The sequence below is a fragment of the Elaeis guineensis genome, chromosome 11, assembly GCF_000442705.2.
Source record: "Elaeis guineensis isolate ETL-2024a chromosome 11, EG11, whole genome shotgun sequence".
Classification (NCBI taxonomy): Eukaryota; Viridiplantae; Streptophyta; class Magnoliopsida; order Arecales; family Arecaceae; genus Elaeis; species Elaeis guineensis.
The window spans coordinates 25,418,823-25,444,423 of NC_026003.2; positions in this window are offsets into that span (position 1 = coordinate 25,418,823).

Below are 25,601 nucleotides of genomic sequence, written 5' to 3' on the forward strand. Positions count from 1 at the left end.
GAACTAGGACTAGTTTTTTTCTTGCACTTAGCTTATCCAATAAACTAATTGAACTTGAATCAATCAAGCTCAAATCAAATCTAGTTAAATCATATTCAATTTGACTTAATCTCAGTCCATTGGCTTAATCAAATTAAGTCAATTAGCAATCGAATTACTAATCGATCCTCCTGCAACACTTGCACTAGGTAAATGACAATCGTATTGATCATTTAACCCTCGAACGATTCTTAATCGTTGATCAACCATCTGATCGGATCATGAACTCTAATGTGTATGACCTCATAGATTCGAACCTAATCGGTAGTATAGAAATAAATTTTTATACCAATCGAAGTGACCATCTAGTAATGGTACCCGACGATCGGATTGGTCGAATGTATAGAACAACATCCTTAGAACCCATGTGGATATAGTTTTCATATAATTCATCCCCTTGACCAAAATGATCATAGGACACCTCAGAGTTCCACTATCAACTCTGATCAGGTTGTCCACATTGTATTTCAAAATATCAAATCCATCTGATGGATTACCCTAGCCAAGGTTTTGCTAAATTGAAATACAGTGACTCATTCTTCTCCAACTCTTGGAGTGGTCAATCCCATCTCGATCACACTCTGACTTCACAAGTACTTGACTATGCTCAGAAGCCTTCCATCACTGAATTAAAAATTCAGTTAGTCCAGTACCAAAGCATAGTGAGTTGCTTGTAAGTCACTGAGATGATCTCAGGTCTAAGGGATACTTATACCTATATCCCATCAGAGACATTCTCGATAGCAGAATGCTCTAGAGTTGGTCACATTCAATGATGATGTATCCTTACGTCTCACCTGTATGCCATATCAGTATCTCCACACTCCTTGGTTAAGAGAACAGCAATCCATATGGCCTACAGCGACCTATGCTCGATAGAAGCTGTCGTCCTTATTAATAGCCTATCATTTGGTCGTGAACAGTTTTAAGGACTAATCGATAAATTCTCTCTTTATCGAATCTAAATAGTCCTAAGAACTTTATCATAACAACGGAGTTCATTAGAAGATGAAAGCTTATGATGAAATTGCCAAATATATTTTATTTATTAACAAATCAATTACCATACTTGATTGCTCAACCATCAATAGCTTGATGATTTGCTTTTGGGATATATTTTTCAATAACTCTCACTTGTCCTAAAGCCACTTGGCACAGTATCTAATATCCATCTTGGACTTATGGTTGTTGAACTCCTTTATCGTTAGGACTTTAGTGAAGGGGTCGGCCAGGTTCTCCTTTCCGTCGATCTTCTGAAAATCGATGTCACCTCGATCCACGATCTCTCAGATCAGGTGGAAGTGGCGTAAAATATGCTTTGTCTGCTGGGGTGCTTTGGGTTCCTTCACCTGAGCTATGGCACCAGTGCTGTCACAGTAGGGTAGGACAGACCATCGAGGGAGGGTGCTACTCCGAGCTCGATGATGAATTTTTTTAGCCACACAGCTTCCTTCCGACATCCGATGCTGCGATGTACTCCGCTTCACAAATAGAGTCTGCCATAGTATGCTGCTTGGAACTCTTCCAGTAGATAGCTCCATCATTCAGAGTAAAGATATAACCCGACATACTTCTGCTATCATCATGGTCAGATTGAAAGCTGGAGTCTGTGAACCCCATAAGTTTCAGATCTGACTCGTCATAAACCAACCATTGGTCCTTAGTATTTCTCAAATACTTAAGGATGGCTTTAACCACTTTCCAGTGGTTTTCTCTAGGATCAGATTGGTATCTACTCATTACTCCTAGTGAGTATGCCACATCTGATCTTTTATATATCATGACGTACATGATAGATCCCACGATCGAAGCATATGGGACTCTACTCATACGCTCTCTCTCTTCAGGAGTTGTTGGACAATTCTTCTTAGAGAAAAAATTCCATGGCCTATCAGTAGATAGCCCTTCTTGAAATTCTTCATGCTGAACCTCTTCAACATAATATCTATATACATCGATTGGGATAACCCAAGCATCTTTTTAGATCTATCCCTATAGATCTTCATCCCTAGGATGTAGGATGCTCACCCAAGTCTTTCATGGAGAACTCGATGACAACCAAACTTTTCTTCCCTTAGTGCAGGGATGTCATTCCCGATTAGAGAATGTCATCCACGTACAAAATAAAGAATACCACAATTGGACCATTTGCCCATTGATAGATGCAGGGCTCTTCTCCGTTCTTAACGAAGCCATACATTTTGATCACCTTATCAAAACACATGTTTCAACTCCAAGAAGCTTGCTTCAATCCATAAATGGATCTCTGAAGCTTGCACACCTTGGACTCATCTGTGGATGTAAATCCCTCAGGTTGTATCATATACACCTTTTCGGTCAGCTCTCCATTCAGAAAAGCTGTCTTTACATCCATTTGTCAGATCTCATAATCCAGATAGGCAGCTATTGCAAGCATTATCCGAATAGATTTGAGCATTGTCACAAGAAAAAATATCTCATCATAGTCAATACCATAACGTTGACGATACCCTTGGTAACCAGACGGGCTTTATAGGTCTCCACCTTTTTGTCTGCGCCCATTTTTCTTTTGAACATCCATTTACACCCAATGGGTTTAACCCCTTCAGGTGGGTCAACCAATGTCCATACATCATTGACCTTCATGGACTCTATTTTGGATTTCATGGCTTCAAGCCATTTCTCAGAATCAGATCTCTGCATTGCATCCATATAGGTGATCGGATCCTCATCGTTCTCATCGAGTTTGATGGGATCACCATCTCGGATCAAGAAATCATAGTATCTGTCCGACTGATACGGTACTCACCGGATCACCTTAATAGTACAGGTATATTGGGCTCCAGATTTGATCTAATCAAATCTGACTCAGGTTCAGCTATTGGTGTCGGTCCTTCTACCTGTTGAACTTCATCAAGTTCAACCTTAGAGCAACGATTCCTTCACCAAGGAACTCTTTTTCTAAAAAGATTGTCTTAAGGCTGACGAACACCTTTTGTTCATCAACATGATAGAAAAAATATCCTCTGGTCTCTTTGGGATACCCGATGAATGTGCATTTGTTAGACCTAGGTCTAAGTTTGTCTGTGACTAATCATTTGACATAGGCCAGGCACCCTCAGACCCTAAGGTGTGAATGTGCTGGCTTATGCCTTATCCATATCTCATATGGAGTCTTAATTACAGACTTATTTGGAACCCTATTTAACAGATAACAGGCCGATTCGAGTGCATATCCCCAGAAGGATATCGACAAGCTGAAAAAATCCATCATGGATCGGACCATGTCTAACAGAGTCTGATTTCTCCTTTCAGACATACCATTATGCTATGGTGTTCCTGGAGGAGTTCATTGGGAGAGAATCCCATTCTCTCCTAGATATATGAGAAGCTCACTAGAAAGATATTCTCCTCCTCGATCAGATCGAAGAGTTTTAATACTCTTTCTAATTTATTTTTCTACTTCACTTTTGAATCATTTGAATATTTTAAATGAATCCAACTTATGTTTCATCAGATAGATATATCCATATCTGGATAGATGATCCGTGAAAGTTATGAAGTAGAAATATCCACCTCTAGCACTTGTGCTCATGGGCCCGCATATATCAGTATGTACTAGGCCCAAGAGCTCAGTAGCTCTCTCACCTTTTCTAGTAAAAGGTGACTTGATCATTTTACCAAGAAGACAGGACTCACAGGTTGGAAGTGATTCACAATCACTAACTTCGAGGATTTCCTCTTGAGTCAACTTATTTATTTTGTTCTTGTTTATATGACCTAGCCTACAGTGCCATAAGTAGATATCTGACACACTATCTAATCTAGGGTGCTTGCCACTAGAATAGACTCTTATCGGGCTTGATCTTTCTGGTCTGGCCCTACACTGATATCCCAGCTTGAACTTGCACCTTCTTCACTTTCTTCTTCTTGTTCTTCTTCCTTTTCTTAAAGGGTCGAGAACCAGAAGATGAACCTCCCACTAAGTTCACCAACTCCTTGTGGAGTTAGTGATCCTTCTCAAAGTTCTGAAGCAACCCTAGTAATCCGTGGTAGTTCACTTCAGGCTTTGTCATTTTATAATGAGTGAGGAATTAGAGATAAGACTTGGGCAGAGAGTTTAGTATTGCATCTTTTCCAAGCTGCTCATGCAAGAAAAAGCCGAGCTTGCTTAATCGTTCCATCAGCTTGATCATGTACAATACATGATCAGTGACAGAGGCACCATCCTGTATTTTGGCGTTGAAGATGGCACAACTAGTCTTGTGCCTCTCCACGTCATTGGGTGTGCCAAAGGCATCCTCCAACACTTGAAGCATGTCCTTTGGCTGAGCCGTCTCGAATCTGTGACTGAACTCATTACTCATGACAGCAGCATGATATAATGCATCGTGGTTCGGTCATTGAGCCACTTCTGGTAAGTGTCTCTGACTGTTCCACGTGCATTGACAGCTGGCTCCTCAGGTGCAGGATCTATTATCACATATAGGATCCGTTCATGCTCTAGGACTATCTTCAACTTTCAGTACCAGCTACCGAAGTTGGGTCCCACCAACTTATCATTGTCCAACAATGATCGGAACGATAGGAAAGTGGCATATCTGCACAAAGAAACATCATAACCTAATTAGTAATTGATTCATTAAACCTAAAGATTTGAACTTTAATCAAAAGATTTCTCTCACTATTTTATTCGAATTGGTAGCCTCTACCTCCAATTCGAAGAATTACCCTAATTCCTTAGTGGGTACTAGAATCTACTTAGACTGCACACAAGTCCAACTTTGGTTGGCCAATCCATGTACATCTAAGGGTAGGTTCATAACCAATTATTTCTCTAAATAATTTCTAGTAATTTTAATTTTGCCCCAGAAACCTAATTAGTAGGCTTTAGCCTCCACTGTAAGGATCCGGTTAGGTCCAACCATTAACATGACCATACTTGGTGCATCTAACCAATGAATGATTAAGCCCAATTTTGGTTGGCTCACCTAACCACCATTAGAGAGATACTTCCAAGTCATCATATGATGAGTGATAATTCTATTAGTCAACAAGCACCAGGCCTTTGGGTCTGCAATAATTATTGAGTTAATGGACTCATTATCAAACACCTTAATGGGAGGCTATGACTCAGTTATCTCCATAACTTTATCATTTTAAGTACCTAATAATTTTAGAAGATTTAAATGATTTAGAGGATGAGGTCAGATGAACCAGCTTATCATGATCCTCCCACTGGCTTCACCAAGTCAGCTTAAGGGTGACCATTAAAAGGGCTGGTCTAGGAGCACCTAAATCAGTCACACTGATTTACCTAGCTGACATGGGTCAGCTCGAATAGTCAAGTGATCCGATCAAAACATAATTTCACCAAGAGGCTAGGTAAGTTCGATCAGTGGGAGGGTCGGCCAAAACTTGTCTTAGACTCCATAAAAATGCCAACAAGCGGGCTCCCAATTAAAAACCACCGGTCTGGTTTACCTTAGATACCAACTGATTTAATTAGTTTCGATTAAATCAACCTAACAGTTCATGCTAGACCGCTTAGCCAAGAATCAAGTCATTTGGTTCTCATTAAAGATATGGACTTGACCAACTACAACTGTTGTAATTGATCTAGAGAATCCTTGACCTAATCTAAGACAACAATTGATTAGATTTAGTCAATTCTCTAATTAAGTCCATCTTTAATCTAACCATAGGTCTAACCTACTACCAATTAATGGACCTAATTCCCACTAACCCATTAACCCAATGTTTATGGTTTTGTCTTAGGTTCTTCAACTCACAATCCTAGAACTTAATCAAACAACTTCTTAATTCTTAATTAAGTTTTGGGCTGAGGGTTGGGTTTGGTTTTTGAAAATAATTTTTATATTTGTAAAATAATTTTATAATATGGTTCTATCAATCGTATTGCATGTTTGATTCATAATCAAGATGCAAGTGAAATAAACATGAAACTACTTTAGATCTAATCTAAATAGGTTCATGTAATTGAAATAATTTCAACTTTAAATAATTTCTTTGCACAAAAATTATTAACAAAGAGATTTTATTTTAGATTTAAATATCTTTTAATCTAATAAATCATAAATTTAATCTAGATCATATCTAACAAATTTATGATTAAAGATAGATCTACACGAACTAGGACAACCTTTGCACTGTAAGGGATAAACCTTACAGCAGGACAACCTTGCAGTTTGTGATTGATCTAAAATTTTAATTTTAAATTTAATAATTATATTATAAATTAGATCTAATCTAAGAAATAATCTAAGCATATATAAATAATCATGTAATAAACAACCTTAGGTACTGATACCAATTGAAGGAACCAATCTAGGGTTTCAGGGTTAGATCTTAAAATTTTTTCAAGATCATGCAGCGGAAGACTAAAATAAATTTATTTTATAAAATTAAAAAAATTTAGATCTAAATTTTATTATATGATTATTATATAGTATTAAATCAAAATTAAAATATATAGAGCATGAACTACATGTTGATCATATCAACATGTTTCTATACTACATCTAATGTATGTATTAAACAATAGATCAGATCTATTACCTTACAAGTTGGACATTCTAACCTTACTGATCCGGGCTTGAGGATGATGTTGCAAACCGTACATACATCCGATCTCTAGGAGTCATCCACACGAGCCCATGAATCTCGATCAGAAGTCTTGCTTCAGGAAATCAGCACAGTATGCTAATACTGCTGATCCTTCTTCGATGGTTGATCAGGTCCTCCTTCTTCTTGATTTGGGCTCTTCTAAAGATGAGAAGTAGGAGGAAGAGTTTTAGATCAAGACACTCTCAGAAAACTCAAGATGGAGGAAGGAAAGAGATGAAACTAACAACCCTAGAAGAAGACCCTCTTCTTCTTCTCTTTACTCTCTCCTAGACATCCTATCTTGTGTCCGTTATATCTCCATGACCCAAAGGTGTTTCTCTCTAATTTTTGAATAACCTAAAGATCTCTCAAATCTCTCTATCTTCCAAAAATTTCATGAAGAAACTCATTTTATAGAGAGAGATATGATAGAGTCCTTGTCTAGGTCAAATACTAGTCAAGCTTATCCAAACATGGCAAGATAAGGGGCACCCAACTCTTGGGGCCTCCTCCTTATTTTTATGCATGGACCACCAGAAAAAGGTACACAATATATTTTTAAAACCACAAAAATCTAAAAAAAAATTGGATAAATTTGGTGCAAAAAGAAAAGAGTTTTGGATTTCTAAAACTCTATCTCATAAATTTGAAATCCAAACTTATTCCTACTTTGATTTGATCCACAACCACTTTTCATGTATGAAAGAAGAGAGGAAACCTTTTAACATGGGAAAGACCTGGGAGAGGACTTTTGTCACACAAAATAAGATGGGATTGGCATGAAATAACAGAGAGGGTGTGGGGGGGCTTATGTGGGCAAGGTGGAATCCTAGTCTTACTAGGATTCTATCTTATGACTTATTTTAATTTGGTTTCTCAAATCAAATCAAACCAAAATTAGATCAATCTAATTAAAATAGATTTTAATCCAATTAAAAACCTAATTGAATAAGATTAAATTAGATTTAAATCTGATTTAATTTTTTAATCAAATTAAAAATTAGGTTGATCCAATCCTAATTGAACTAGGACTAGTTTTTTTCTTGCACTTGGCTTATCCAATAAATCAATTGGACTTGATCCAATCAAGCCCAAACTAAATCTAATTAAATCATATTCAATTAGACTTAATCTCAGTTCATTGGCTTAATCAAATTAAGCCAATTAGCAATCAAATTGCTAATCAATCTTCTGCAATACTTGCACTAGGTTAAATGTCAATCGTATTGATCATTTAACCCTAGAACGATTCTTAATCATTGATCAACTATCTGATCGGATCATAACTCTAATGTGTGTGATCTCATAGGTTTGAACCTAAGTCAGTAGCATAGAAATAAATTTTGTACCAATCGAAGTGACCATCTAGCAATGGTACCCGACGATCGGATAGATCGAATGTGTAGAACAACATCTTAGAACCCATGCGGATATAGTTTTCATATAATTTATCCCCTTGATCAAAATGATCATAGGACTGAAGCAAAATTTTAGTGCAGGGGTAAAATGTAATTTTAAAACTTTTTCAAAATCATTATTTTACAGTAAAATAATTAATTAATCTAATTAATTAAGATATATTTACCCTACACTAAGATCTAGATATGATATACAGCATGCATGGATTTAAATTTGAAATTTAAATTTAAACAGTAAACAATTTACTGTTCTGTGTTCAGAACACAATACCTTTGTGGGGTAGTCGATCATCATAATTTGATCACCGTCGGAAGGTTTTGATCATCGCAATATAGCCATACAGCATGTCTACCTCTGTGGATCATCCACATGAGGCTTCCGATCTAATCGGCTCCTCATGGGTGCTAGTTCGTTGTAGAACCCTTTCGACGGCCGATGCTGATCGAACTCCTTCGATCGATGTTTGTAAATTTTTGGATGCTCTAGATCATCAGCAGACATGCTTGAGAGGATGTTAAAGATCTCTCTAAAATTTGGTGGGCTCACGACACTCGTAGCTCACCTTCTCACTTCCGAACCCCAGGCTGAAACCCTAGGAAACACATGAAAACCCTGCGCCCAATTTTCTTTCTTTTCTTTCTTTTTCTCTCAGAAGTTTTGGACCTTCACCTCATGCACAAGAGTTCCTCATGCCCCACTTTCTTTCTCAAATTTTTTTATGCATGCCCCATTTCTCTATCTCTTTTAAAACAGTTCAAAACGTGTCTTATCCGTGTGAGAGGATAAAGACAAGTGGTTACACATTTGAATTCAAATCAAATTTGAATTCAAACAAAAACCAACTCATCCCTATCCACTTGGGCATGAGAAGAGAAGGGGCGTGGCTTCATTTGTGCATGGAGTGTTTTCACAAAAATATTTTTTCGTGTAAAATATGGGGTGCTAAAGAAGATAAGGATATGGCACAAGGATTGGTTGCTCAATCAAATTCAAACTTTCTTTTGAATTTGAATGACCAACCAATCATCCTTATCCACCCATAAGGCACACAAAAGTGGGGCATGGGAAGGCCTTTTCATGAGGAAAAATTCACAAGAAGTTCCTTCTCGTGAATTCAAATGGGCATAGATATGTGAGGTGGCGCAGGGAGTTAAATTCAAAAGATGGTTTCATCCAAATTGAATCAACCTAATCAAAATAGGTTAAGCACAATTAGAATAAGTTAAACCTAACTTAATTAGGCTTAATTAGACTCAATAAAATCTTAATTAAATCAAGAATTGACTAAGCCCAACCCCTGATCAAATCAGGGACCAAACCATCTCGACGATTGGTCAACTCTTAACCTAATCGGGTCAAACCCAACTGAATCCAATTCAATTGGACTTGATCCAAAAATAATTATCAATCAAATTGAGTTAATTAATGATCAAATCACTAATTAAATCTCTCATAAATATTGAGTCCAAATCCGATGGCAATCGGGTATCAAAGTCCATCAATATGAAACCTTGATCGAAGAGTCCCAAACCAGTGGGACTCTTGACCCCAGTGCCCAAAATGTGTGGGACTCGTGATCAAAAATTTTGATTCTCGATCACAGAGTCCCAGACATGTAGAACTCATAGTCCACGAGCATTAAGACTCTTCATCAGCCATCAGATCAAATAGGAACCTCTAATGTGTGTGACCCCGCAGGTTCGAATCTAAGCCGATAGCACAGGAACCAATTTCTGTACTAATCGAAGTGACCATCTAGCAATGGTACCCGACATCCAGATAGGTCGAATAGTCATAATCGCAACACTCAGAACCTACGTGAATATGGTTACTGTATAATTCATCCCTTTTGACCCCTGTGTTTAGGATGACTCAGGGTTAAACTGTCAACCCTGATTAGATCATCCGAGTCATGCTCAACTCAATCGTCCTGTGACTCCTCACTAGGACTACCCTGGCCAAGGTTTTCTAAATTGAAACATGACTGTACACAGCTCCTGAACTGGAGTGGTCAATCCTATCTTGACACACGCACCGACAAGTCAAGTACTTGACTACACCCAGCAGTCTTCCATCACTGAATTAAAAATTCAGGTAGTCCAGCACCTAAGTGTAGTGAGTTACTTGCAAGTCACCGTGACGGTCTCAGGTTGGATGGACATTTATACCCATATTCCATCGGAGCAAATCTTGACAGCAAGATAGCTCTAGAGTCGGTCACGTTCAGTGCAGATGTACCCTTACATCTCACTTGTATGCCATACCAGTGTCTCCACACTCTTGGTTAAGAGGACAACCAACCTATATGGCACACAACGACCTATGCTCGATAAACATTATTGTCCTTGATAATAACGTATCATTTGGTCGCGAACAGATTTAAGGACTAAATGACAAATCCTCCTTTGTCGAGTCTAAATAGTCCTAAGGACTTCACCATAACATAGGAGTTCATTAGAAGATGATAATTTGTGATGAAAAATATCAAAATAAATTTTATTTATTTATAATTTATGTACTAATACAATAAAGAGCACAACCGTCAACAGGCTGACGATTGGCTTTGGGACACTATTCCCAATAATCTTCCACTTGGCCTAAAGCCAATCGGTGTAGTATCTAATACCCATCTTCGACTTGAAGTCGTCGAACTCCTTCACCGCAATGGCTTTAGTGAATGGGTTGGCCAGGTTCTCCTTCCCATCGATCTTCTGAAGGTCGACGTCTCCTCGATCCACGATTTTTCAGATGAGGTGGTAGCGATGCAGAATATGCTTCGTCTGCTGGTGTGCCTTTGGTTCCTTCGCCTGAGTAATGGCTCCAGAGCTGTCACAGTAGAGTAGAACTAGACCAACAAGGGAGGGTGCTACTCCGAGCTCGATGATGAATTTTTTCAGCCACATTGCTTCTTTGACAGCATCTGATGCAGCGACATACTCCACCTCGCAAACTAATCAGCCACTGTGTGCTGCTTGAAACTTTTCCAGCAGACAGCCCCACCATTAAGGGTAAAAATAAATCCCAACACACTCTTGCTGTCATCATGATCAGACTGGAAACTAAAGTCTGTAAACCCTATAAGTCTCAAGTCCGATTCACCATAAACAAGCCATTGGTCCTTAGTATTTCTTAAATACTTCAGGATGGTTTTAACAACCTTCCAGTGATTCTCTCCTGGATCAGATTGGTATCTACTCACTACCCCTAGTGAGTATGCCACATCTGGTTGTGTACATGTCATGGCATACATGATGGATCCCACTGCTGAAGCATATGAATTCTACCCATACGCTCTCTCTCTTGAGCTGTTGTCGGACAATCCCTCTTCGAGAGAGAAATTTCATAGCCTATCGGTAGATAGCCTTTCTTGAAATTCTTCATGCTGAATCTTTTCAGCATAGTATCAATGTACGTGGACTGGGATAAGCCAAGCAACCTTTTAGATCTATCCCTATAGATTCTCATCCCTAGGATGTAGGAAGCTTCTCCCAGATCTTCATGGAGAATTATGACGACAGCCAAATCTTTATTTTCTGTAATGTAGGGATATCATTTCCGATTAAGAGAATGTCATCCACATACAATACAAGAAATACTACTACTGGACCATTAGCCCACTTATAAATGCAGGGCTCTTCTTCGTTCTTAATGAAGCCATACATCTTGATCGTCCTATCAAAATGTATGTTCCAACTTTGGGATACCTGCTTAAGTCCATAAATGGATCTCTGTAGCCTGCACACCTTAGACTCATCTGTGGATGTGAATCCTTCAGGTTGTATCATATACATCTCTTCATCCAGCTCTCCATTTAGGAAAGCTGTCTTCACATCCATCTGTCAGATTTCATAATCCAGATGGGCAGCTATCGCAAGCATAATCCGAATGAATTTGAGCATTGCCACAGGAGAAAATATCTCGTCATAGTCTATACCATAACGTTGACGATATCCCTTGGCAACCAGACGGGCTTTATAGGTTTCCACCTTTCCGTCTGCACCCCTTTTCCTCTTGAAGATCCACTTACACCCTATGGGTTTTACTCCTTCGGGTGGGTCAACCAATATCCACACATCGTTGAGCTTCATGGACTCCATTTCGGATTTCATGGCCTCTAGCTATTTCTCAGAGTCAGGTCTCTGCATTGCATCCATGTAGGTGATCGGATCCTCATCGTTTTCATCAAGTTCGATAGGATCTCCGTCCCGGACCAAGAAACCATAGTATCTGTCCGGTTGACGTGGTACTCTACCAGATTGCCTTAAGGGTGCAGGAACAATGGGCTCCGAATCTGATCTAATCAAATCCGGTTCAGGTTCAGCTACTTGTGTTGGTTTTTTCACCTGTCGAACTTCTTCAAGTTCGATCTTAGAGGCAACAGTCCCTTCACCAAGGAACTCCTTTTCTAAAAAGATTGCCTTAAGACTGACAAACATCTTTTACTCATCAGCTAGGTAGAAATAATACCCTTTGGTCTCTTTTGGGTACCCTATGAAATTACACTTGTCAGACCTAGGTCCAAGCTTGTCTGTAATTAAATATTTAACGTAAGCCGGACACCCCCAAACCCTAAGGTGCGAGAGTACTGGCTTACATCCTATCCATAACTCATATGGCATTTTGGTTACAGACTTACTCAGAACCCTATTTAGAAGGTAACAAGCCGATTCAAGCGCATATCCCCAGAGGAAGATTGGTAGACCAGCAAACCCCATCATGGATCAGACCATATCCAACAAGGTCCGATTCCTCCTTTCAGACACACCATTATGCTGTGGTGTTCCAAGAGGAGTCCACTGAGAGAGAATCCCATTCTCCCCTAAATATGTCAGAAACTCATTGGAAAGGTATTCACCTCCTCGATCAGATCGAAGAGTTTTAATATACTTTTCAGTTTATTTTTCTACCTCTGTCACGCCCCCGATCCGAGATTATGAATCGAGGATCGCGGCAACCGCCGCATACTCATGAAGAACTCTCTCCATAAGCATGCAAGACATCTCATCACGATATCAAATGTATCACAGCGGAATCAATTCAAATAATTATTATTCAACTTTAATTCAAGTAATTAAATCAAATGTCTTACATCCAATAAAATTTTTGCTAAAAAAAATAAAAACGATAGATCTAAGTTCAATTGAAGTTGACAATGCTAATCTCGCTTCTAAAAGCTCTGTCCCAATATTTCGTCCCACACTCGAAATTAATTATCTGAATCTGAAAAATAGAAAGAAAGGTAATGAGCTAGACAGCCCAGTAAGTAACAAGTATCTCTACCAGATATTCAGATATTATTTAATTTTCAAGAACAATGCTGCAAATAACATAAAAATATATTTAATACTGATTTAATGCAAATCCAATAATTTCAAATATTTACATATAATAAATCCGATTCGATTTCAAAACACTCGAAACTCAACAGCCTCGACTATGACCAACGTTTAACCCCCATTGGCGGGGTCCACAGAATACCAGCGCACAACCCCCACTGGCAGGGTCCAGAAATACCAGCGCACAATCCCCACTGGCAGGGTCCACAAAGTACCAACGTATAATCCCCATTGGCGGGGCCCACTGAAACATAGTTAGGCTGAGAGCATAAATCCGATCTATATCAAAACACTTAGTACCACAATATATATCATAATCTTTTACTAAACATGTGCATAAATCGATATACCATAACATTTCAAAAGCACTTTTCTTTCAAAACATAATTCCATAAATCATGCATAATTTCAGAGAATAATTATTTATTTTCAGAATAAATATGGAATATCTCGAGAAGATGATTCATTACTTACCTTTCACGGAGTACTGAATGAATGGATCGACTAACTTCTAGGAGATTCTTCCGTGCCTATTATCCAAAATTATATTTTTACATTAATTTTAATTCAAAATTAAATCTAAACAAATCCCAACTCAAAACCTCACTTAAAATCGACTCTTTCCTAAACTCGATCAAAATCATCAGATGAGACCTCCCACTACGCTAATCCTAGAGGAATAACTTTAGAGAGAGAGGAATCCATCAAGAGAGAGAAATATCCTAGAGAGAGAAAATTCTAGAGAGAGAAAGTAGAGAGAGAAAGTCCAATTTCAGAGAGAAAAAGTCAGAGTTCAGACTGAAAAGAAGAGAGAGAAGAGAGAGAAACTCTCTCTCTCATCAATTTCAATTTTTCTTTTTTTATTTATTCATTTATTTATTTATTTATTTACTTACTTACTTATTTGTTCATATATATATATATAAATAAATAAATAAATATATATATATATATTATTATTATTATTATTATTTTCTTTCTTTTCTTTTCCTTTTTTTTTTCCTTTTCTTTTTCTTCTTTTCTTTTTCTTCTTTTTTCTTCTTTTTCTTTCCTTTTTTCTTCTTTTTCTTCTTTTTCTTTTCTTTTTCTTTTCTTTTCTTTTTCTTTTTCTTCTTCTTCTCGGTTCTTCCCGCACCGGAACAGGGGACCGGCGTCCCCTCGGCCTTGACCGGCCGTTCGGGCCACGGCCGCCGCGGTGGAGGCCGGCGGCCGACGGGAATCACTCCCTCGGTCACGGAGGAGGGTGGCCGGCGATCAATTTTCGATCGCCGGCGCCAGAGATTTCAAGGAAAATAAGCCAAAAAAATAGAGTCTGTTCCCGACCAAAAATCGGCGACGCTCGTCGCCGGCCACCGCGCACAAACGCACGGGGGAAAGAGGAAGGAAGGGAGAAAAAAGTGAAGGACTTACCACGACCTCCTGGGACCTCGTCGGAGAGAAAACACGGCGAGGAACCAACTGCGCCCGCGGCTCTTCTTTGGGAAAATCGGAGAGAAAGAGGGGAAGAAAAGACCGATGAATCGATTCTAAAGAGAGGGGGTCTTCTTATAGGAATTCCTAGAACTCCGAGGGGTCTTAGGAGTTCGATCTTTGCTCGAATTTCGCCGGAGAAGGAGACTCCTATCGGGAGTCTTCTTCCCGGTTTAGAATTCCTCTGTTTTTTTTTTTTTTTTTTCTGTTTGGGCTTTTGTGGGCTGAAAAGGGTTTTGGGCTATAACATTCTTCACCCCTAAAAAGAAATTTCGTCCTCAAAATTTTTCATATCTGTCACCATTGTATTGGAAGCCTGTGGATTCTGTTGAGAAAGCGCATAAACTCTTCCCTGATTTTTAGAAATCTGTCCACCACCCTTATGTTGTCCTTCATAAGTTCTTTGGCCAACTTAATTTTCTATATTTAGCGGGCAGCTAGCAATTTTATGATCTATCTGACCACATTTGAAACAAGCACCGGTATTCCAATAGCAATCCTTGTCTGCATGATTTTTTGCCACATCTGGAGCATGGCTCACCATCAATCTGTTGAGTCTTATTGTCTACTGCTCCCTTAGCTGATCTTTTGATGTTTTTATTATTATGATGCTCATACTTTAACGTCCCAATATTCCTAATGTTTACCCACCTACACTCATACTATGTCAAATTCTATGTGTCATAATTTATCCACTTATGCTCTGATACCATATTAATTGTCACGCCCCCGACCCGAGATTATGAATCGAGGATCGCGGCAACCGCCGCATACTCATGAAGAACTCTCTCCATAAGCATGCAAGGCATCTCATCATGATATCAAATGCATCACAGCGGAATCAATTCAAATAATTATTATTCAACTTTAATTCAAGTAATTAAATCAAATGTCTTACATCCAATAAATTTTTTGCTAAAAAAATAAAAATAATAGATCTAAGTTCAATTGAAGTTGACAATGCTAATCTCGCTTCTAAAAGCTCTGTCCCAATATTTCATCCCACACTCGAAATTAATTATCTGAATCTGAAAAATAGAAAGAAAGGTAATGAGCTAGACAGCCCAGTAAGTAACAAGTATCTCTACCAGATATTCAGATATTATTTAATTTTCAAGAACAATGCTGCAAATAACATAAAAATATATTTAATACTGATTTAATGCAAATCCAATAATTTCAAATATTTACATATAATAAATCCGATTCAATTTCAAAACACTCGAAACTCAACAGCCTCGACTATGACCAACGTTTAACCCCCATTGACGGGGTCCACAGAATACCAGCGCACAACCCCCACTGACAGGGTCCAGAAATACCAGCGCACAACCCCCACTGGCAGGGTCCACAAATACCAGCGCACAACCCCCACTGGCAGGGTCCACAAAGTACCAACGTATAATCCCCATTGGCGGGGCCCACTGAAACATAGTTAGGCTGAGAGCATAAATCCGATCTATATCAAAACACTTAGTACCACAATATATATCATAATCTTTCACTAAACATGTGCATAAATCGATATACCATAACATTTCAAAAGCACTTTTCTTTCAAAACATAATTCCATAAATCATGCATAATTTCAGAGAATAATTATTTATTTTCAGAATAAATATGAAATATCTCGAGAAGATGATTCATTACTTACCTTTCACGGAGTACTGAATAAATGGATCGACTAACTTCTAGGAGATTCTTCCGTACCTATTATCCAAAATTATATTTTTACATTAATTTTAATTCAAAATTAAATCTAAACAAATCCCAACTCAAAACCTCACTTAAAATCGACTCTTTCCTAAACTCGATCAAAATCATCAGATGAGACCTCCCACTACGCTAATCCTAGAGGAATAACTTTAGAGAGAGAGGAATCCATCAAGAGAGAGAAATATCCTAGAGAAAGAAAATTCTAGAGAGAGAAAGTAGAGAGAGAAAGTCCAATTTCAGAGAGAAAAAGTCAGAGTTCAGACTGAAAAGAAGAGAGAGAAGAGAGAGAAACTCTCTCTCTCATCAATTTTAATTTTTCTTTTTTTATTTATTCATTTATTTATTTATTTATTTACTTACTTACTTATTTGTTCATATATATATATATAAATAAATAAATATATATATATATATATATATATATATTATTATTATTATTTTCTTTTCTTTTCTTTTCCTTTTTTTTTTTCCTTTTCTTTTTCTTCTTTTTCTTTTTCTTCTTTTTTCTTCTTTTTCTTTCCTTTTTTCTTCTTTTTCTTGTTTTCTTTTCTTTTTCTTTTCTTTTCTTTTTCTTTTTCTTCTTCTTCTCGGTTCTTCCCGCGCCGGAACAGGGGACCGGCGTCCCCTCGGCCTTGACCGGCCGTTCGGACCACGGCCACCGCGGCGGAGGCCGGCGGCCGACGGGAATCACTCCCTCGATCACGGAGGAGGGTGGCCGACGATCAATTTTCAATCGCCGGCACCGGAGATTTCAAGGAAAATAAGCCAAAAAAACAGAGTCTGTTCCCGACCAAAAATCGGCGACGCTCGTCGCCGGCCACCGCGCACAAACGCACGGGGGAAAGAGGAAGGAAGGGAGGAAAAAGTGAAGGACTTACCACGACCTCCTGGGACCTCGTCGGAGAGAAAACACGGCGAGGAACCAACTGCGCCCGCGGCTCTTCTTCAGGAAAATCGGAGAGAAAGAGGGGAAGAAAAGACCGATGAATCGATTCTAAAGAGAGGGGGTCTTCTTATAGGAATTCCTAGAACTCCGAGGGGTCTTAGGAGTTCGATCTTTGCTCGGATTTCACCGGAGAAGGAGACTCCTATCGGGAGTCTTCTTCCCGGTTTAGAATTCCTCTGTTTTTTTTTTTTTTTTTTTTTTCTGTTTGGGCTTTTGTGGGCTGAAAAGGGTTTTGGGCTATAACAACCTCATTTCGAAATAGTTTGAACATTTCAAATAACTCCGACTTATGCTTCATTAAATAGACATACCCATACCTCGATAGGTCGTCTGTGAAGGTTATGAAGTAGAAATATCCACCTCTTGCACTTGAGCTCATGAGTCCACATACATCAGAATGTACCAGATCCAAGAGTTTACTAGCTCGCTCATCTTTTTCAGTAAAAGGTGACTTGGTCATCTTCCCAAGAAGACAGGACTCACAGGTTGAAAGTGATTCACAATCAGTAACTTCAAAAATTCCTTCTTGAGCCAACCTGTTTATCCTGTTCTTATTGATATGACCTAGCCTACAGTGCCAAAGGTAGACTTCTGACACATTTTCTATTCTAAGACATTTACCGGAGGTTTGAACCACATTAACAGGCTGTGACAGTAAGTAAATTTTATTATTTATTTATCCAACAAACATTGTAACACCATTCAAAATGATATTGTAAACATTTTTTTTTATTAAAAATTGATAACCGTACATGGCCAAAAGGCCTACAGAAATAATATTTAATAAAAAACTTGGACAATAGTGACATTCACTCAAAATTACATTATGAGAATTGATTACAAGGTTCATGATTCCTAAAGCTAGAACTAGAACTTTGCTTCCATCTCCAACGTTCAGGAACCTCTCGCCATCATCAAATCTTCTACTGACCTGCAAACCCTGCATCGAATTACAAATATGATAAGGGCTTCCGATATCTAATACCCAGGCAGTAGTATCACAAATGAAAAAATTGCAAGGTGTTATCATATAATTACCTTGCTTTTTCTTCGGCCTGTTTGGGTCCAGGGAGGCAATGTATAGAGGATAGTTCCTCTTCCAGTGCCCTTGCTTCTTGCAAAAGAAGCACTCCGCCTGGCTCTGGTCGGGCTTGTGCTTCTTGGTCTGACCCTGTGCAGACATCCCAGCATGCGACTGCACCTTCTTGTTCTTCTTCTTCTTGTTCTTCTTCCCTTTCTTAAAGGGTCGACGATCAGAAGAAGATCCTCCCACAACATTCACCGACTCCTTATAGAGCTGGTGGTCCTTCTCAAAGTTCTGCAGCAACCCCAACAAGCTGTGGTAGTTCACTGAGGCTTTGTCATTCGAAAATGAGTAAGGAAGGGGAGGAAGGACTTGGGCAATGAATTAAGGATTGCATCCTTACCGAGCTGCTCATGCAGGGAAAAGCCCAGTTTACTTAGGCGCTCAATCATTTCGATCATGTACAGTATATGATTAGTGACTGAGGCCCCATCCCTCATCCGAGCATTGAAAATGGCACAACTAGTTTTGTGCCTTTCAACGTCGTCAGGCATGCCAAAGGAGTCATTCAACATTTGAAGCATCTCCTGTGGTTGGGCATTCTCAAACCTACAACTGAACTCATCATTCATTGCCGTCAGCATTATGCATCGAACGGTGGTCCGATCGTTAAGCCACTTCTGGTAAGTGTCTCGGACCGTTCCTCTAGCATTCGGGGCTGGCTCCTTGGGTGTCGGATCCATTACCACATAAAGGATCCACTCATGCTCAAGGATGATTTTTAATTTTCGATACCAACTATCAAAATTAGATCCCATGAGCTTATCATTATCTAATAATGACTGGAGTGATAAGGTAGTGGTCATAACTGCATAAAAAAAAATCAGACCTCTATTAGTACATAAATTATTAATACTAAAGACTTGAACTTTAGTCTAAAGTTTCTCCCAATATTTTTACGAACTGGTAGCCTCAACCTCTAATTCGAGGAATTACTTTAATTCCTTAGTGGGTACTAGAATCCACACAGACTACACATGAGCCCAACTTTGGTTGGTCAACCCATGTACATCTATGGGTAGATTCATAACCAGTTGTTTCTCTAAACAACTTCTAGTAATCAATTTTGCCCCAGAACCTAATCAGTAGGCTTTGGCCTCCACTGAAAAGATCTGGTTAGGTCCAACCATTAACATGACTTGATTTGGTGAATCGGACCTGTTGGTGCAGAATTCCGTCGAAGTCGGAGAAGCTAGAGTTGGGATGACCGCGGCCGCCGTCGGGACCTGCAAAGAAAGTCTAAATCAGAGCTGGGGGTGCTTCGGCAAGATCCTCCGACGCTCAAGTCAGTACTCTGCTTCAACAGAAATAGAGTGCTCGAGCAAAAATTTTGGCAGAGTTTCGAGATAGAGTTACCAGCTTAGAGAAGAACGTGTCTGGGGGTTTCTTATTTATAGACGGAGGGTGTAACTGACCGACAGCGACGTCTGTAACCATCTGGTAGTGGACCGCTCAAAGCCGCGTGGAGTTTGTTACGGAGAGTAGTGGCGTCAAGGGTCGTTCAGGGCCACGTGGAGCTTGTTGCGGAGAGTGGAGTGGTGTCCATTGTCAGGACTTGCCAGAGAGTGGTGGAGCTGCATGAAATCCATCACAGGGAGTGGAGCAGGAGGGCGGCTCTTATCGTGACTCATCAGAGAGTGGTGGAGCTGCATGGAATCCGTTGCAGGGAGTGGAGCAGGAGGGTGGCTCTTGTCGTGACTCGTCAGAGAGTGGTGGAGCTACATGAAATCCGTTGCAGGGAGTGGAGCAGGAGGGCGGCTCTTATCGCGACTTGTCAGAGAGCTCGAATCCATCGGCTGGAGCTTGGCTGGGACATCTGATGGAGCGGAATGGCTCTCTATTGTTGGTCTGGGAGAAGCTCAGATGTCTCCAAAGCTGCTGATGAGTCTACTGTTGTCGGATAGCTTAGGCACTGATACTACAGGTGGGAGTCACCTGCTGTAGAAGCTCGGATAGAGACTTTCCGTTGGTGAAGCCCGGTAGGAATCCGATTGCTAGAGAAGTCCATCTGGGATTCGCCCAATGTGGAAACTCGTCCGAAGATGATCCGTTGGGAAAGTTCAATTTTATGAAGGATCTGGTGGAGGGTCGGTCGGTGATGGACTTCGGATGGTGTTGGAGAGGTTCGATAGGCACCAGAGGTGATCGATCGTTGTAGGAATCCAGCTACTGGAGCCCGATCGTCATAGAAGCTCATCCAATATCCAACCGCTATGGAAGTTCGATCGAAGTCTGGTTCTTGTAGAAGGCTGAAAGGAGATCACTTATTGTAGAAGCTCGATCGAAGGTCAATTGTCATGGGAGCTCAGAGTAGCGACCTGACCGATGAGTCTTGTCCCATTATAGAAGCTCGATCGAAGATCGATTGTCGCGGGACCCGACTACGAAGAAGCTCGGCTGAAGTCTACCTGTAATGGAAGTTTGGAAGGAATATGTTTACAGCAGAGGCTCGGATGGGATTTGCTTACAGTAGGGATCCGAAGTAGGCCGTCCGCTGTAAGGGTTCGGAGTAGGCTGCTCGCAGCAGGAGTTCGGGGCAGACCACTCGTAGTGGAAGTTCGGAGTAGGCCACTCGCGGTAGAAGTTCGGCTATCGCAGGAGCTCGGCTAGAATCCTGAAGGTGGTCGACCATCGTAGAAACATGGAAGGAGCCTGGTTACTGTAGAAATCTCTTTATCGGGGAAGCTCGGATGCTGACGAAGCTCAGAAGAAGTTTGGGGGTAGTCGATTGCTGTAGAAGGACGGCCAACAGCGAGGCTCAGAGGGCCTTTGGGGCGGCCCGATGGGTGAACACTGAGGCCCATCGTCGAAGAAGTCCGGACGATCGAGGGAGTTCGGAGAGGCGTCACGTATAAGGTCGGAAGCCGGAGGAGCCCCGAAAGATCAATCCTCCACAGACTTCGGCCGGGGGGCACTTTATACCCAACATCGGTCCCCCTACTTCCGAGTTCGGGTTCCGAATGAAGGAAGTACAGAGAATTTCTCATGATCGAAGCTGCCCTCCTCAATTTTCATACTCAGCGATCACCAGATATTTTGACGCTCGGTACGCTAGTACTGGAGCCTTTTTGGAAAAGGTTTCTTCTTTTTGGGATTTCAGTCGGAACGCAGTCTCAGGTACGGTGCCATAATGGTTTTACTAATTGTCGGCCACCTCTAGCCGCTTGCCACAATGAGTGGGCCACACGACGGTCGCGGACTGGTCTGAGGAGTCTTGCAGTCATTATTACACTGGCTCTCATTGCTTATTTAAACCTGCCTCCCCCCTTTTGGGATCTCACTTTGTACGGGAGCTTCTTCAGTCTTCCCTTCCTTGCCTTAGGCATCCGTCGAGTCGTCCTCATCTCTGTACCCTCACATTCCTCAGACCAGCTTGGGTTAGCCTCAAAGCTTTCTCTGCTTCCGTGGCTCCATTTGTAGATGGCACTGGCCTTCCTTCGTTGCCGATATGGGCACGGATGCGGCTCTGATGTTAGCCCAGAGCCTGAAAGTCCACGAGCGGGAAGATGCTGCAACTTCTGGGTTGGCGAAGAAGGTGAGGGTAGAAGAGACAGATCTGGCCATGTTTTGCCTTGACGGCCCAGAGCCCGTGCTTATGCCACATCTTCGACTGCGAGGGCTTCCTGGTGTGCGTCACTGTGAGGAGAAACCTGACCTCGGGAAGAAGGTCATGCCCGCCGTCACTGTGGGGAGGAACCTGACCTCAGAAAGAAGGTCATGCCCACCGTCACCATGAGGCAGCGGAAGCCATGGCGCGGCAAAGATGACGTCTACATGTACTTCAAAGATAATGCTGGAGTAATCGTCGATCATGCCTGCCGTCATCATGGCATCTACGTGTACTTCGAAGATAATGCTGGAGTAATCGCCGATCCGAGAGGGGGACTGGAAGAAGAAGCCAAGTACTTGAAGTAATTCTTGACGATGGCTGGAATCGGAAGTTCGAAGTCTGATGGAGCTGAGCTTCCTTAGAGCTGTTTATTTTGTATATGTGTTTTCGTTGTTTGTTTGTTTTTTTTTTTAAGGCTTTGTAGCATGCCCTTTGCCAATGGAATGAGAAGAGAATCTTCCGTTACCTCATTTCCCCCCTCTTCTTTTTCGGGCCTTCGAGGCTTTGTAATGTACACTTCACAAATGGAATGAGAATGAAATTGCTTATTACCTCACCCATTCTGGTATTAATTGGTTGTTTACTGGACTCCTTTTGGCCTTCGTCGTGTTCGATGCCGATGCTATTTGGGGGTTCCCGATCGTTGCAGTGTCGATTTGCCCTTTGGTTTATGACCGTAGGTTCTTTCGAGGCCATTTGAGTTTGACACTTTCTCCCGGTGTGCGAGCTCGGGGGTTCGAACTTCTCGTTACCTTGAAGAGGTCGATTTATCCTCGACCCATGTTAGGTTCCCTCTTAGCGGCTGGGATGAAGTTCCTTATGTCTTTGATGCAGTTTGCTCTTACCTGTTGCAGAAGTAGTTCATCGGCCTTTCTCTTTTATCTTTCCCTTTCCTTCTCATGTTTGAGTGAGGGTTTTTTTCCCTGCTCTTAATGGGGTCATGAAGGCATAGAGGTATCGTAGAGGAAGGTCTCCTCCCTGCCAATCAACCAAGCCTTTGTTTGCATCGGGATGAGGTCTTCCCCATATTCTCGACAGTCAGATTCAGCTCGTGTTAGGATAAGGTTCTCCTCCTGTTCCTAGAAAGGCTATGGGGGCACATAAGGGCCGTTGTGAGGGCCTTTCCCCCCATCCAGTCTTTAGGAAATCGGGCCTTCGACTTTGCTCATGTTAGGATGAGGTTCTCCTCCTGTTCCTAACAAGCTTAACTCCGATTGCATGGGAGAGTTTTTCTCCATCGTTATAAACTCATGCTAAAAGAAAAATATGCGAATATGAAACTTTTATTTAAGGCGAAGCTATTGGTAATGCATTCGTAGGTTTTTTGAGTTCTACGGTCGTGGGAGCTCTGCTCCTCCAAGCTCTTTTAAATAGTATGTTCCAGGCCGGACTACCTCCTTGACTTCATACGGGCCTTCCCAGTTTGGGGCAAGTTTCTCCTGATTCTGAGGTTGTGAGACAGCGGCTCGCCGTAACACCAGGTCCCCCACTCTGAAGACTTTGCTTTTGACCCGGGAGTTGTAGTAGCGGGCTACTTTCTGTTTGTAGGCCGCAATCCGAACTCGAGCCGTCTCCCTCTTTTCTTCTAACAAGTCGAGGTTGGTCTTGAGATCCTGTGGGTTGCGCTGTTCGTCGAACGCCATGACTCATGCTGACGGAAGCTTGAGTTCTATTGGGATCACAGCCTCTATCCCGAAAGCTAAGGCAAAGGGGGTCTCCCCCATGGGCAATCTCTGAGAAGTCCGGTATGCCCACAACACATGATAGAGCTCGTCAGCCCAAGCTCCCTTTGCTTTTTCAAGTCTTGCTTTGATGCCCTGCAATAGAGTCCGATTGGTTACCTCGGCCTCGCCATTTACCTGAGGATGGGCCATCGAAGTGAAGTTGTGGGAGATGTTTAGGTCCTCACAAAATTCAGCAAACTTTGCTCCAGCAAATTATCGCCCATTATCAGTGATGAGGGTTCTGGGTAAGCCGAACCTGCAGACAATCGACTTCCAGATGAAGTCCCGCACTTTGGCTTCCGTGATTTTTACCAAGGGTTCAGCTTCGATCCACTTGGTGAAATAGTCTATTGCCACCAGGAGGAACTTCCGCTGCCCTGATGCCATGGGAAAGGGTCCGAGGATATCCATCCCCCACTGCGCGAATGGCCACGGGGCACTCAACGGTGCCAGTTCAGAGGCAGGTTGCCTTTGTATATTGGCATATCTCTGACACCGGTCACATCTTCGGACATATTCGATGGAGTCATGGTACATGGTAGGCCAATAGTAGCCTTGTCGGAGCAGCTTATGGGATAAAGACCTGGCCCCCATGTGACTTCTACAAACTCCCTCATGTACCTCCCTCAAGGTGAAATCGGCTTCAGAAGGCTGGAGACATTTCAAGAGGGGCAAGGAGTACAACCTTTTGTATAGCTTGCCTTCGTAGAGGATATATCGAGAGGCCTGGTTCTTACCGACCCTCTTTTGCATCAAGAGGAAGAACCCCATCCTTGAGGTATGTAACTAGTGGGTCGACCCAACTAGGTTCATAGCTGACCTCCATCATAGACTGTGATTCTTTCGTGCTTGGGTGCTTCAGAACCTCGAAGAAGACTTCCTTAGGCAGTTCGACCGGAGCCAGTGTAGCCAACTTGGAGAGAAGGTCGGCCCTGGCATTTTCTGATCTCAGGATCTGTCTGATGTCGAAGCTGTCGAAGGTAGGGATGATCTCCCTTATCCTTTCAAGATATCTAGCCATACTGTCCTCCCGAGTTTCATAATTTCCACTGACCTGTCCCACTACTAATTGGGAATCACTGTAGACTTGAAGCCGATCTACTCTAATTCTTTGGCAACCTTTAGTCCTGCAATCAGAGCTTCATATTCTGCTCCGTTATTTGTTACGAAAAACTCGAAGCACAATGCATACTCCGCGATAATCCCATCTGGATTGACCAAGATCAGGCCCGCGCCTGTGCCTGACATGTTGGAGGAACCATCCACGTAGAGTGTCCAAGAACCATCAGGAAGATCGGCTCTTTCCTCGGGGAAGTTCGGCCGGAGCCCTGGATTATTGGCTTCATCTTGTCCAAGTTCGGCCTCCTCTGGGATAGTGCATTCCACCACGAAGTCCACTAATATTTGAACTTTGATCGCTGGCCGAGGTTGATAGTTGATGTCGAACTCCGTGAGCTTGACCACCCACTTCATGATTCTTCCGGAGGCATCCACTCGATGCAGGACCGCCTTGATCGGCTAGTCGGTGGCAGCATTATGGTGTGTCCTTGAAAGTAAGGTCGGAGCCTTCAAGCTGCAATCAACAAGGCATAAGTTAGTTTCTCTAACTTAGTATACCTGGTTTCGGCATCTCTCAATACTCAGCTTATGT